Source organism: Mauremys reevesii, linkage group 12 (genome assembly GCF_016161935.1).
Source record: "Mauremys reevesii isolate NIE-2019 linkage group 12, ASM1616193v1, whole genome shotgun sequence".
Taxonomy (NCBI): domain Eukaryota; kingdom Metazoa; phylum Chordata; order Testudines; family Geoemydidae; genus Mauremys; species Mauremys reevesii.
In genome coordinates this window covers 3,469,468-3,484,336 of record NC_052634.1, presented here as the reverse complement: position 1 = coordinate 3,484,336, position 14,869 = coordinate 3,469,468, and the positions used below count along the sequence as shown (strand labels likewise).

The following is a 14,869-nucleotide window of genomic DNA, read 5'->3' as shown; positions in this document are numbered from 1 at the left end:
GAAAAGGGAATGAAATGTTTCTGTTTTTGTCTCCTCAGAATCAACGTCCAGAAAGGGCAAAAATCCAGGATCATTGGTTTAGAAGAGTCAGGAATGAAACCAAAGGATGAATTTGCTTGGAAGTACCACCACCTCCTGCCCCCGGCAGCAGAAACAAGGTGGAGCACAACGGTCATCATTACGGCTTCCTTCAAGGCTCATTGCTTTTCAGTTTTAATACTGGAATTTCAATTACATGTCCGGTAATATTAGCGTAATTAAAAACTACTGTCATAGGCTGGCAGGCTAGAGCTGGAAGGTAGAAGTATAAGAAGATTAAAATATTACCCAGTGAGTAAAGATTATATTTCCCCACCGCCATGTACTGAAGTGTTCCTTATGTTAAAGACTAGATATACATGGTGATTCTTTACTGAGGCGGCTAGACAGACAGACCCAGTGGTTCCATCTTGCACTCTATATCCCAGACTGACAAAATACAGCTAGTGCTGCCTCGTTTCCCAACATAGATCTCCTATCAGGCCTGACCTAGAGTACACAGTCCTGGGAGGGACTCATATTACTCATATAGAATCGTTATGATCTTCTCAAATTACATACTGTATGGGAGAAGGTGTTTCCCGTGGGAAATTATATTTGCAAAGTTGCCTCTGATTTAGATTGTAAACTCCTTTGGGTGCCGTGTATGTGTAGCCTTGATCTCTGATTGGGACCTAGAAGCATTAGCACAATACAATATTAACAACACCACCACACATCTTTTTATAACCTTGCACTAATGAAACCAACAGAGATTGTCAAGTCACAACATTCACATCAGGGGTCTTGCATATGAGTACCTTTAAGTTCAGTACTGGGGATCTGGCTCAACCCATTATAAAGAAAGATACTGTATGTTACATTCAGATAAAGGCACGGGTTCATTTTCTAAACATCCAGGGTTGTTTGAACCCAAGGTTCAGAATCACCATCATGATCACGGCAAATCTCATAGGGACACAGCTTCCTTGCAATTCAAAAGCCACCTGGATCAATTTCTGACAAGGTGCTTAAGGTGATCTGGAGCTTTAGATGCCTGTGTGATTGCCAGCTGTGTAGCATCATTCCTTCATACACACGCTTCAGAATTTGTTGGTTTCCATTCTTATAACAGTCCCATACCAAGAAAGCTGCCAAAACCAAGGCACGAGGGTTCAGAAATAAATAAGAACTCACATGGATTTCCTGAAGCCAGCTGTACACCTTTGTACTTGACACAGGAATGATACAGCATTTTGAGTCTCTCCTCCCCCAGCCCGTAAGGCTCCGGGAAAGGTCCTGCCCCTCACATCGGATCAGAACAGATCATGATTGCCTGAGCAGCATTGTTATTAGACTCTAGTGTCTCTCCCCCACTGTTACGAGTTAAGCCATTCTGCATCAGGCTAGGAAGGCCTGAAAGGGATTTCTGATTTATTTTGTACAACTTGCATCTTGTAAAGTTTTGTTTGATGTAGAGAGGGGGAAAAGCAAGCCTCAAAAAAAACCCAAAACCCACAAAACCAAAGGAAAAATAAAGACCAAACTGAGCTACCCCATGGCTGTAGCAGGACCCCTAGGGAAGGATTTCAGTGATGTAAAGTACCGGGTGGTGAAGGCACAAGGCAACCTTTAATGTGGCTTAGCCCCAGGGTGTGTGGTTATCATGCAGTAACCCACCTCCTGGAGCGTTTGATTGCTTAAGCATCTCTTTGCAAAGTGTTTATACCTTTTGCATGAATGTTTAATCAGATACCATAGCGCTCTTCACAGCAGCCTTCCCCTGGGAACCAGCCAGAGCAAGAACAACAGCTTCTTCCTATGTTGTTTGGGAGGATTTGACGAAAGGGGTGGGGGGAGAGTTTACATTCTGTGCTGGGCGGATGTGGTCCATCTAGACTTCAAAGTACAGAGTGTCCCTCCCAAAGGAGGCAGCTCACAGCTCAGAGGAGAGAGGAAAGTAAGGGGTGGGGAGAGGAGAAGCATATTATAATAAGGTCAGACACCAAGAAGCAGCCCATTATGTGCCCGAGCCCAGGGCTGGGAGCCAGGGATGTCAAAACTCTAATCCCAGCTTTGACACTAACTTCTCTTTGGGCGAGTCAGATAACCTCTTTGCCTCCATTTCTCTCTGTACAACAGTGATACCTGCCTCCTCCTGCACAGGGCTGATGCAAGGTTCAATTTGTATCTGAGGCACGCTGGGTAATTTGGGGCCCGTTGTTGGATAGAAGCATACATGTGCACACAGACGAAAAGCCTGAGAGACAGCTCGCAGCTCCAGGCTTGAGAAACATGTTCCGGGGAGATGGAAGGGTCTCATCAACCCTCCGATTCTGCCTAGCTACTGGAAGCTGCATCCCATCAGAGGCCTCAGCTTTCCCTAGTGGTCTAGGGAGCACTGCAGGGTAAAGCCTGTTACAGGAGGACTCTGTATCTGTGTAAATAGCAGCTCTTTGCATTAGCTCTTAACAGAACCTAGTCCTTCCCTAGGGGACGTAACGCTCTGGGTACTATACTTCCTCCCTCTCAGGCCCCACCTGGCTTCCCGTGTTTCCAGTGACAACATTCTGTGGCAGTATCTTTTTTCCCTGCTAGCAGTCTGGAGGGGATTTCTCCATCTTTCCCCACAGCTACAGGGGCCAGCTCCAGCACCTTTATTTGAGAAAGGGTTTAAACCCCGCTCCCATCCTCCCTCCTTGCTTGGGTAGGAGGAGGACATTAGATGAGCTTCCTACCTCCCACCAAGCCTGTCCAGAATGGTCCCAGGGCCCTGTCAGAGGCAGCAATTGCTTTCTTCCCAGGTACCTAGGTCCATTTGCTTGGCCGGTTTCCCCCACTTTCTAAACAAGACAGAGGCCAATGATGTAAGAGGAAGTGACAAAAGTCACTGCTGGGGTTCACCATCCTCCTTGGGGGAGGAAAGGGGTGGGCTGACAGGCTCACACACTAATAAAGCCACCGAAGGTCTGCCCCTCAAACTGCCCAAGGTAAAGGTGAGCAGGAGTGTGGCATTGTTCAGAGCTCCTGTCCACACGTACACACAGCTCTGCCTTCTTTATTTATCCTGGGGCCTTGCAGGCTTACAGCAAAAGCCATTACCTTAGGATTAGGCTTCAGTTTGATTCTCATCAAAGGCTCTGGTCACCGTGTATTTGCTTAACACCAGACCTTTCAGGCCCCATCAAATTTAACAAGGCCTGACAGATTCAGGATTAAACACAAAAAGCCAGACAAATCCATACTTTCATAGGATGCCCCAGTGAATGCAGCAGGACAGGCAGGGTTTTTAAAAAGAGAGAGCGAGAGACACACACTAAAATTAGCTCCTTCTGCTCATGTCAGGGGGTTGTCACCACACTCAAGTGCTGATAGTACAGCAGAAAGCTGTGAAACATGCGGTCTTGAATGCATCACAATGTTAGCCTCTTAGCAGGCCACTTCTCTCTTTTAACAGAGATCTCTGACATTTACCTCTGATCTTTTGTCCACCAGATCTCTGCTTCATACCCGGGAAGTATTTTAATTGTATCCATCTGCACTTTTATCTGGTTTTTCTCTTTTAGTGCCCTTGGAAGTGTGAGAGTTGCACACACAAACTCTTCTACTGCCTGTCACATATGCTTAATAGGTCTGTGGCAGTAACAGCTCATACATGCATGTAACTGTGACAGACACAATGCTTTGGAAACATGGACTATTCAAAGACTCAGTCGAGATGTGACAGATGTGAGGGACACATGGAACAGTCAAAGGCTATTATAACAACTTTATAAGTGTTGCATGTATCTTTATGGGCTGGCTAGTGATTGCATCCCTTGTTCAATGGGTGAACTAAAAACAGTATTTCCAGTAGGAACTAAAATCACACAGAGGTAATTCCCAAATGAAGGTAACAAATCTGTGGACGTTTCACCTCTTGGGGAAAGATCATAGACTGGTTTGACTTGGTTTAAGGTGACTGGCAAACTAACAACTGAAAAGTGGATAAAGTACCATCCTGCCATAAGGAGGTCACTCTCAGTCGATCCATTAACTGACATGTAACTGTGACAGAGAAACACAAACACTATGGGAAGGGCCTGAAGAATTTTGAAAATTGCCAGGGTCTCCATGTGGAAGATGCGTGACGCCTGATGAGCTAGGCGTGCTTATAAGATACATTTTTCTCTGTAATGCTTTTGTTCTCAATAAACAGTATTTTATTTTATAGGAGCTGACTGTTCACAGATTAACCCTGTCATTGCTGCTAAGAAAGCAGGACTGCAGGAGCTGACTTGAAATCAGAACTGCTCCAATCATCACAGTAAATTGCAGGATTCTGCAGCCTAAAGCCCAACTCTGAAGAGAGTGAGTTGTGGGACTCTGCCAGAGAAAGACGACTGCTGGAGGCCAGAGACCAAAGTGATGGTCAAGGAGACCACTATCTATATATAGTTATCACAGCTTACTCCAGAAAGTACATGGATTTTCATTTGCTGTCTTGTTCCCTGCCTCCTTGTCCTTGTGCATGCTGACTGCTCTACAACCTGCTTATTTTTGTGATCTAATCACCCCTGTTTCCAAAGTCTGAGACTGGAATAAGATAATAATAATGCTCCAAAGGGCAGAGCACATCATAAGTCTCTTTGAAACAACCTGACAAGCAGAGACTGGCATAAGGAAAGACCACCACACGTTCCATAGTGTTCCCCACCCCCAGCACTTGACTGGGTTCATACTGAGCAAAGATGGGAACTCTAAAGCAGAGTAGAGGAATCAGTTTGGCCCCACAGCTAGGCAGATACTGCAAACAATATTGCCACTAACCTTCCTCAGAATTTTTAAATGAGTTAGTTTACTCTGAACCCAAAAGGGTCACACTTCTTGTGACCATCCCAGCAAACAGATTTACTGGCTGGAGCATCAACAGAAATGGCCTGCACAGTGAATATTGCAGAATGCTCACACTATCCCCATCTGGAAGGAGGAGTACTTGTGCCAGAAAACTGACTCTAAAGATAATGCTCATCCAGCCACGTCTCTGCCCAGTCAAAGCAGCCTGAATTAATGGCAGGTTTTATCCCACTCTGTTTAACATTGGAGGGCACATGCAGAGTTTGCAGAGTATTAAAAAGCACTGGGGAGATCCACAACTTGCGCTAATGTAATGAGGATCCTTGCTAGCTGTCACTAGCAGCACTGTCATCCTTTTCCAGGCTTCCAGAGGGCGACAGTCGCACACAGCTAAGAAACCTGTTTACCCTAAGTGTAGCTGTTTCATTTGATTGCAAACCAGAGAGGTTCCTCCCCAGCACTGCACTAGAATTAAGCAAAACACAGCTGTGCTGGGGCACAAGCACAAGGCTTTGACAGCATTATCCTATCCCAAAATAGGCAGGCAAATCCCAGAAATGCTTCTGCAGCACCAACAAGGCCCACACACATGCCTGTTCTCGGTTCCTTGGCAACCCCTTTGGAGCATGGCGGTCCCTTGATAGCAGGAGCTGCTTTTTGGAGTAAAGGGCAAAATCAGCTGTCGCTTGTTATTTGAAACTAGCTCCTCACATTTTTTGGTTCCAAATATGGTTATTTAGTTCTACTGTGCTGCCTCCCTCTCCCCTGCACCAGTCCCCTCCCCCATCACTCAGTGATTTGCAGCAAGTGGGAACTTGTCCTGATTCCTTTAGCATGCACTGGAAGCACCCAGCCTCTATTCTGAACTTCTGTGAGGAGAGGCTTTAATTTCAGAAGCCCTGCACTGTGAGGCAGATACCCTGGAGTAAACATGCTTGATCCAACAAGTGAAGCATCAGTACTGTTGACAAATATATGCTGGCTAGCATATAAATATATATCATATTAACAATATGTACAATCAGCACAATCCATACTTTAGTATGCATTAAGCAACAATAACATTAAATACAAATATTGTAACAGTGATATAGCCTAAACTGACCTAAACCATAATCCTGCTCACTTATGCTAAGTATCCCATAACTTCTCGCATTTGCTGAAGTAAGCTTTTGGCATAAGCAGATAGGAAACTTGTCAAAATCAAGAGGCATTCGTTCTGTCTCTTAGTACAAGCTACGGCAGTTCCTTCACGGCCCAGTACCTGGAATGCTAGTATCCAAAACAAAGATAAGGAAGGAACAGAACAATAAGGGAACTGGAACAAATGGGTTGGATTTTAGTAATGTGTAAAGAGCTGTAACTCATAAAATCATCATATAAATGCCAGCTGAAATGGGTAACTTTCAGAGCTCACCTACGTAGGGTGATTAACATCACTGCACAGGATGGCTCTTCAGAGACTGGTATCGCATAGAACCTTTTCCCTGAGCCATATTAATAAACCTGACAGACATTGGTAATTTGATCTCTTGAATATATTTCATAATGAACCAAAGTGTGGTCACACAATTGACTACAATTTATCAACAATACTTTGCAATCCTTGGAGCTCTAAAAGTGCAAAGGGCTTAAAGACCCGCTGCAGGGGGGCGGTCAATGTCCATATGTTACACCTGGGGAAACTGAGGCACAGAGCAGGAGAAGTGATTTGTTCCAAGTGAGTCAGTGGCAGATGCCAGGAGCCCCTAGTCCCAGCTTTCTGCTCTGACCATTTGCTTCATCCCCTCAAACTGACCCACATTTTCCAAGCAGGAATCTGAGCTGCATGAGACCCTGCAGTCTTGGCTCAGCATGAGGCATCTATCAGTGCCCACGCTGCTATTTACAAGTTGGAAAGAACCTGCAGACAAAAATGAAGCCAACACATTCAAATGACTGTGCCCTGAAAACAAATCCCTCCCTGGAACTTGCAGAATGGGAGAGGAGGGCTAGAGCAATGCAGCCCAGCTGTGTAAACTCCCCAAGCTCATTGCTGGCACCTGGGCAGAGTTTAGGGGTTCCAATGGCAGGTGATTGACACAGCTGGAGTGAGACTCCAGGAGAGCTCCCATTCTATCACACTATGTGAATGCTCTCACCTTACACTCTTCTGGGATGGGGTGCATGCTCGCTCTCTCTCTGTTTGCCACGGAATGGAAGCAATGAGAAGATCCCAGCAACTGCAACCATTTTGGAAAAAACTGGCCTTGATTTTTGAAGGTTGTTGTCTCTGCTAGGCTCCCTAAGCCTGGCTTCTTTGAAGGTAAACAAAGGAAGAAAATTCCAGTTGCTGTCTGCTGAGGGAATCCAGCCCAGTCTGTATCTCTGTTCTAAACTCTTACCAAGCAAAGCCAGGTTCATGTGCCTGGGGCTTCACAGGAGACCCAGTGAAAATAAAATACCCCCACTAGAGTTTCAGATTTGTTTGTAGGATATTCTTATATAGGTGGAAGAAAACAAATTAGCCAAACTCCACCATAGCCTTTGTCCATAGTCTGTGTGTGTCTCTTCAATCCACAAACACAAGACTTAAGCAGAATGACCCTACAGCAAATGCACTCTGGAAATAATTCCCCCCCCCTTTCTCCACCAGACCTCCCCAAAAAATGCTTCTCCTCCCTCACCATGACAAAAAGCTTCAATGAAAAAAAATTCATTTTAATCAAAACAGATTCAGCAAAAAATATTGGTTTTCATTAAAAAAAAGTTTTAATATTTAAACCAAAAACTTCCAGTTTTAATCAAAGTTTTTAAACCAAACATGGAGTTTTCAATAAAAAGCAGAATATTTTAATCAAAAATTGATGTTGCAAAACATTTGTTTTTGACTAAACCTGTTTTGACCACAAAAATCCCTTTTGCCAAAAATATTTTGACCAGTTCTACTCTGCTGTCACCAGAGCTCCCTGCCTCAGCTGCTAGCTTGAAGAAACTCCTTCCTCTCCACAGAGCTAGCTCCACCCTAGGCTCGGCTGCACCTGATGTCAAAATCAGGTATTTTACAAACACTGCTGGGACTTGTCTGAAAAAAAGTGAGGGAGGAGGAGGGGTCAAGGCAGAAAACAGGAGAGTTTATTGGTCTGAGGAGCAGCTACCATTTTTAATGTGGGTGGGGACTTAAGAAAAAGCAACCTTTTGAGCTAAAAGGTCCCCAGGCTTTCATCTCTGTGACAAGTGAAGTAGGACAAGATTCCAGCCATTAAAGATCCTTTATCGACTCCCAATGCTGCTGCTGTTATTTGCATTATGTTAGCTCCCAGGGGCTGCAGTCTGGATCAGGCCCCCATTATGCTAGGTGCTGTACATCACAAGTGATAAAACGGCAGCCCCTGCCCCAAAGAGCTCACCGTCCTGTGACTGGGTCATTCCCCCACTCAAGTGGCTGGTCCACATAAGAGGATAACAGCCTATTACAGATGATTGCTTGAGGAGTTATGCCCTCAGCTCAGGTAGAAGCAGCTCATATTTTTTAGTGCTGTAAGTCCTGGGTTCCAACCTTACTGATGAGCCAAACTGGAGGCATTATATAGCATATGAAAGAGAAAACAGGTGAGAAAACAATCAAACAGAGGCAACAACAAGGTAACAGTGACACAATTATGTTCGTTACACCAGCAGCAGTTTCAGAGCATTATTGGCCTGTCTCCTCCTCCTCTTCTCATGCAGGACACCTCTTCCTGGTCTGCAGTCACTCCTCCAGTGGGGCACAGTGGGCACTATGCTTAGAAGTGATTTACCTAGGCAGTTCACACAGTGCTTCGCATGCATGAGTGAAATTCATCACTGCACTTTGTCAAGGGCTCTGTCTCCATCTCCTCATGGGGAGTGCAACATTCAGGTCCTGTGCACCCAAAGGCTTAGGGGTGGGGGGGGGGGGGGCAGAGAAACAGGGCATAAGCTGGGAGATATAGTTTCTGCTGTGTTTAGACTTGGCTTTGTCAGACCCCACTCAGTTGCTTATGTTTTAACCTGCACTCAAGATCAATCACGTTCGTGCAGCCTCCACGATGTTCCATTGCTTTGGGTTTCGGATTCTGGGGCCGCACGTGGCATGTTCAGCGTGGGTGGGTGCAGAGACAGACCAGGGGAAAAGGGTTCCTCCTCTCAAACAGCACATGAATGGGTGAGCAGGGGGGCGGGAAGTTACTATAAATAAGTCATTGAAATGGTTTATAGTGGCAAACAGGGCAGTCCCTTCTGTAAGTAATTTATAGTAATGTTCAGTAACTGATAGTAATTTCCAGTAATTAAGTACTAATTAATTGATTTACGAAGCGACGCATTTACTTTATATATAGGGGTCTATTAAGTAAATTAAGGCTTACTAAGTATTTTCCAATGCACATTTATTAGCATTGGGTAATTATCAGTAAACAAGTGATTTTTGTTTTAATTGTATAAATAATTAAACATTACAGAGCATTCTCTTCAAAGAGCATTTTTAGCCCATGTGTCTGCTTATCGGGGGACTGTTCTTCTGTGCTGTCTTCTCCCCACCTCCTTGCTGCTGGAGTCTAGGAGGATTGCTGAATAAACTTACTCTCTGGATGATCAGCTTTAACGTGCTGTAAATATCTTTACTTTTGTTTTTCTTGTGAGTATTATTACAAGAAACAGGAAAGAGCCCATACAATCCCACATCTCTCCAGGCTATGAACACATTGTGACTTATCTAGGCACTTCTATGGCCCCTATAACTGTACTACAGATCAAGAACATTAATGGATTTAGCTTCACCACCATTTGTGAAGTAGGTTGGATAGTAGGTTGGAGATTGAGAGTCAGATTATCAAAAGCACCTAAAGGATTTAGGATCCTGAATCCCATTTTCAAATGTGACTCAGCACTTTGGGGAAAATGATTGCCAATGAGGCTAAGGCTCCTAAGTCACTTTTGAAAATGTTTGTGGTAGAGATGGGAATTGAATCCAGGCCCTTAACACCCCTCTCCAGTGCTTTAAACATGAGACCAAACTTGCTGCCACCTTTGCATACAGCACTTAAAAGAGTTTGTAAAAAGGTCTGATTAGCTTTGGGAAGCAAAGCTGGTTGGGCGGTTTCCTTTCCCCAGCTGAAGTGCAGTATAATGGGAAGCTTGTTGCAGTGTCTCATTTATTTAGACACACTGTGTCAGCCTATCATTAAAAAGAAAAGAAAGACAGACAAGCCCTAGCAGCCATTGAGTGGTACAGCAAGTTTTCATTCAACACAGTTTAATTTTACCTAGGCAAAGCAGTAACAAATAATCTGTTATGTGACAAATGTAATACACACGCAGAGAACTACTTGCTCCAGATTCCTAGATAAGCTCTGATTTATAGGTGTAATTATTTCAGTTTGGGATACTCGCTTGAATCCTGCCAGCCTTTCACATCCGGATGAAATGCTGCAGGTGGGCATGAGAAGCCTTGGAGAGCCAGCCACCTGGTTTCTCAGCACAGTCAGCACTCTGCTTAGAGGGTCTAAACGTGACCCTTCATTTTGTGAGGGAGAGGCTACCTAAATAATGGAAGCTGCCCGGCACAGGCTCACCTGGAAATTGAGGCAGGAATTCTGTGTCCCTGCAACATCCCCCCAGCTGGTCAGTGTTGGGGTTCACATCCGGAAACCCCATTGCCAAATTGGAGGGAGCACTGAGAAGAGGAACAAAAATGATGACCCAAAAGAAAGGGAGGGAAGGGGTGAGACTGAGGGATAAATATGTATTTTTTCCTGTCAGAATCTCTCTCGCTCTCATGGTCTTTGCTCCTCCTTCTTCCCCCATCCTCATTCTCCCTATCTAAACCTAAATCAGGACTAATGTCACTGAAGCCAATTCAGTTACACAGTAGGTGAGAGGAAAAGCAAGCCACTAAATCTCCCCGCAGGCAGAACGCAAACCCAGGAACATTAGAGTTGGATTTTCAATCCCACGTCATTTGAGTGGATTCAGGATTAAGGCAGAGAACCTTCCCACTTCTTCTTATCCCCCTCCCCACCCTCAAGAATCTGCTCCCACTAAATCCACGTTGGAGCTGAGAGAAGCCCCTCAGCAGCGAGCCCAGGGGCGCTGACTCTGAGGGGACGTAGGCAGGGTAAATAGCTGTTAGTGTACTGCAACAAACAAGTCTGTTAAATAAACTATAAATGATTTTAAAAAACCCTCTTAGCTTCTCACTCAGTCATGGAACCAGTCACAGAGCAAAGACTCCAATGTCACTATCGATGTAAGAGACTAGCAGCAGATTAGCCATGGTGGGCACTATCCAGTTTAGCACAGAGTGCAAACGGTATGATGACTGGCCTTGGGGTTAGGGGGTGTATGTGTGTGTACCTGGGGCAATTAGCTCATGGCCTTCAAAGCCCCACCTGCTGCATCTTGAGGCAAGAGGTGTTACACTGGGGGGAACACAGAGAGGCAGTATTATTTACAGAGCTAGCACATCGGGACATTGTACAGTGGGTCTGCCTCAGAACAGGCTTCCACAGCCTTCAAGGGAGATAGCCAGTCACGATGGGATAAAACCCAGGCAAGCTGCAGAGACATGCTCCCTTAGTTGGGAAGTACCTTCTGGTAGAGGTGGAGGATGCTGGCTGTTTCACATACACCGAGGAGGTTGGTATTTCCAGGACATGAGAATATGCCTGAGAGACATGGCCTGGTTGTGATGCTGGCAAGTTTGACCGAGGCACTTAAGAGTGGGAGAATAGAGTAAGGACAGAGACACAAAACAACCCCTGTAAAATGCTGAGAAATGACTAGTTAATAGTGCGCTATCCATTGCATAATGGGAAGTGGGTCCCCACTGCCCCACCCCATCCACAGGACCAGAGCAGAATTGTTCCCTACAACATGTTCGCCATGGCTTTTCCATGTCTAATTTTAGATTTTTTAGCTTCCTTACATCCTTTGGGAGGCCGTTCCCCAGATGTATAAACTTCCCTGTTCCAGAAATGCCTCCTCACATTCTATTTGATTCCTCATTCCTATTCATTCCCCACTTTTAGCTTCTCCTAGACAGTGCAACCCCATAGAGCTCCGTAGCCAGGAAGCCCTTCATTCTGCTTTATCTGCAACCAGTACAGAAAGGCTGGTACTACAACAAACAGTGGCAGAAAACACCATTCACAAAGAAACCCCCAGTCGCCTCTGTTTCTACGTGTCAGCACTCGCGCCCCTGCCCTTCCCCGCCCAATTCCTTCCCCAGCTCACAAGGAAAGAGTCTGGAATTTTTTTTTTTGGTCTCACGATTAAAAAATTGGCTCTGCAATGTTTTATGCATGCATCTGTTATGCTAAAATAACCATCCTTCCTAACCATGCCCACCTGCTGTCTTTTTCAATTTTAAGTATTTCTAAGTAGCAATCAAATCAGTATAATTTGTTCTTTATCTCAGAAAAACCATTGTGAAAGAAAAATGTGACCATTATGTTACATCAGGGAAAAATACAAGCCTTTTATTTGCAGCCTTTTCTATATTCTATCAGATCTCACAGCCGTCATTATGCCAGTTGTATTTAATGTTGCTCAAATGAACAAAGCTTTCTTTAATCACTACAGTCCTTTTCCCCCACTCCCCCTTAAATGTTTTTTTCCCCCCAAGGTTATGGGCTTTTTTGGAGACAAATACATAAACACCAATGTTATGAATACGTTAAGGGCATCCAGGAGACAGCTTTGAAGATTTGTATCAAGAGCCTGCTATCACTGGGGTTAACATCAATCCTACTTGTGGGAGGATAAAGTTACTGGATATTAGAAAAAGTAAATGCACCAGACACATACACCACCCACTGACTGTTCCAAGGAGATCAAAATAAAATGCTAGGAAATATTGACTTCATAATCAATTTCAAGATTAGATTGGCTGAAGAATCTCATCAAGTTTAGTGTAAAAGCACTTGGTTCAATAACCTTCGATAACGTGTACAAATTAGTGGTCAATGGATGAATTATTATTTAGAGACCTGAGACAAACACAGCAAGGACTGGAAGTCCATTTCAGTTCAGATTAGTACCTTTACATGAGAAGTGCTGGAATAGAAGCCTTGGGGCAGCCTTTAGGATTGCGTTTCTTGGATTTAATTAATGGGGCCGCAGATCTTTTCATCAATAAAAAGACTGCTAATAAATGAAGCTGAGGGGATAATTTGCAGCAAACAATTTATCTGATGGTGTTACATGGAATAACCCTGAGCTTATTGAAGGTTCCTCTAATTTATTTGGTTATTCAAATGGATTTGACCAACATCTTCAAGTTTTTTTTTAAACTCTTCATGAATTGGTCTTGAATGTTGTAAATTGCAACAGTGCTGCTTAGTGGGAACTGGCTGAACAAGTAACATGGCATTGCGTTCAACCCCTCATTGGATGAGCACACCAACAGAGCAGATAGTGAGTGAAATTTGGTTCCTGTGAAGACTGGTGCCTGACTAAAGTGGATCAGTCCAATGTTCAAAGCGCCACACATAGCCAAAGTGAATTCATTTTTAAAGGGTCACCTACACCATACACAGACTGCTTTTGCATTATCTGCATGTGTCCAATGCATTAGTTACTATATAAATCATCATTTTTCTGAGGACCTGATAGCACTTTGCAAGCCCAAATAATAACTCAAGGCCTAGTCCTTAGATGCAGAGAAGAGGAACATGAATGAGGAGACCAAAGTTTTAATCCCATCTTGGACACTGACTTGCCAGGAGACATTTACCCCCCTCTCTGTGCCACAGAACCTCATCTTCAAATGGCCAGAATGATACTTACAGATAGCCTCACACAACAGTGAGGTGAGTTAATCAATTCATCCTCTTGAATATTCTCAAATCCTAGGCTTCACCACTTTCAGCTGAGACTAATCACTGAAGGCCAGTCTACTAAACATCGACATTATCTCAGTCACTGTTGGCTAGAGATGGAGTTTGCCTCCTCAGCCAAAACCCCTCCTCTCCCTTCCCTATTGTATAGTTTACTTTCCTCCTCCTCCCCAGCAGCAGCTGCATTGCAGTGCATACTGCATCTAGTTATGCCCTCAGACAAACAGGTGCAGCTAGGGGCACCCGTGGGAGAACACACCCATGTGTCAGAGGGTACAACTGGAACCAACAAGACTTGTCAAGTGCTTTGGGGTGAAGGGCACGTATGGAAATGGAAAATATTATGCAATCACTATTAAGAATACTAGTATTCAAGGGAAGCATAGAATTCATCAGTCCCCCATATCCTCTGGAAGATTCCACCTGACTGCCTCATTATATAAAGGTTAGCTATGCTATTCCCCCTCTCTGTATCCATTTGTTCTCACTCCTGCCTTTGTTCCATCTCTTCAGCTCCCCATTTCTCTCTCAAATATTAAGCTGCTCCAATGGCGGCCAGAAAGCCCATGGAGCCTGTTACTGCAGCCTTCATGGAAAGGTTGCCAGAGTTTTCTTGCAAAAGACCCAGGTAATCAATAACATGTACAGTTGTTTTTCATTCCAGGCGTTCTTGTGACAACAAGTGGGTTGGGGGGCGGGGGAGACGAATGGCAGAAGAGTGGAATAGTAATAATGCATCTCTCCCTCCAGCCTTGTCCTGCTCTGTCCTGCGCTGCCTGGGTGACTCGCTCCATCAGGCCCATTCGCCTGTGCATCCCAAGGAGCCCACAGTTCGTGCTGCTCTCTGACAGCAGTAAGGTGACAGCCAGTGTTCCATGTCACCTCCCCATCCTCACCCCACCTGAGTTACAGCCGCACGGAAACTTGGGAAGCACAGTGGTAGTAACATATGCAGCCCATTTGCTCTCAATGGGCTCTTGTCACAGAAATGGCCACAGGGGCTGTGTTGTCATCAGTATAGATGTGATGTATACAACATCCCAGCACAGGGAGACCTCCGAGGATTCTGGTCCAAAGATAGCTTTGCCCTGCAGCGTGAAGTCCTTGGAATGGCTTTGTTAGAATATACTCTATGCCCATTGCAAAAGCATCTCCCCTGCTCTGTCTCTATGATGAAA

At 44.7% G+C, this 14,869-nt stretch overlaps 1 long non-coding RNA gene across 2 annotated transcripts in view; it reads right to left on the bottom strand.

The window, feature by feature from the left end:
• LOC120375570 overlaps positions 1-7,445 on the bottom strand; it is a 61,171-nt gene extending 53,726 nt beyond the window's left edge. For both annotated transcript variants that reach the window (XR_005586639.1, XR_005586640.1), the window contains exon 1: positions 6,996-7,445. This is a non-coding gene — a long non-coding RNA (uncharacterized LOC120375570). The remainder of the gene's footprint in view (positions 1-6,995) is intronic.
• Between the last annotated feature and the right edge of the window lie 7,424 nt (positions 7,446-14,869).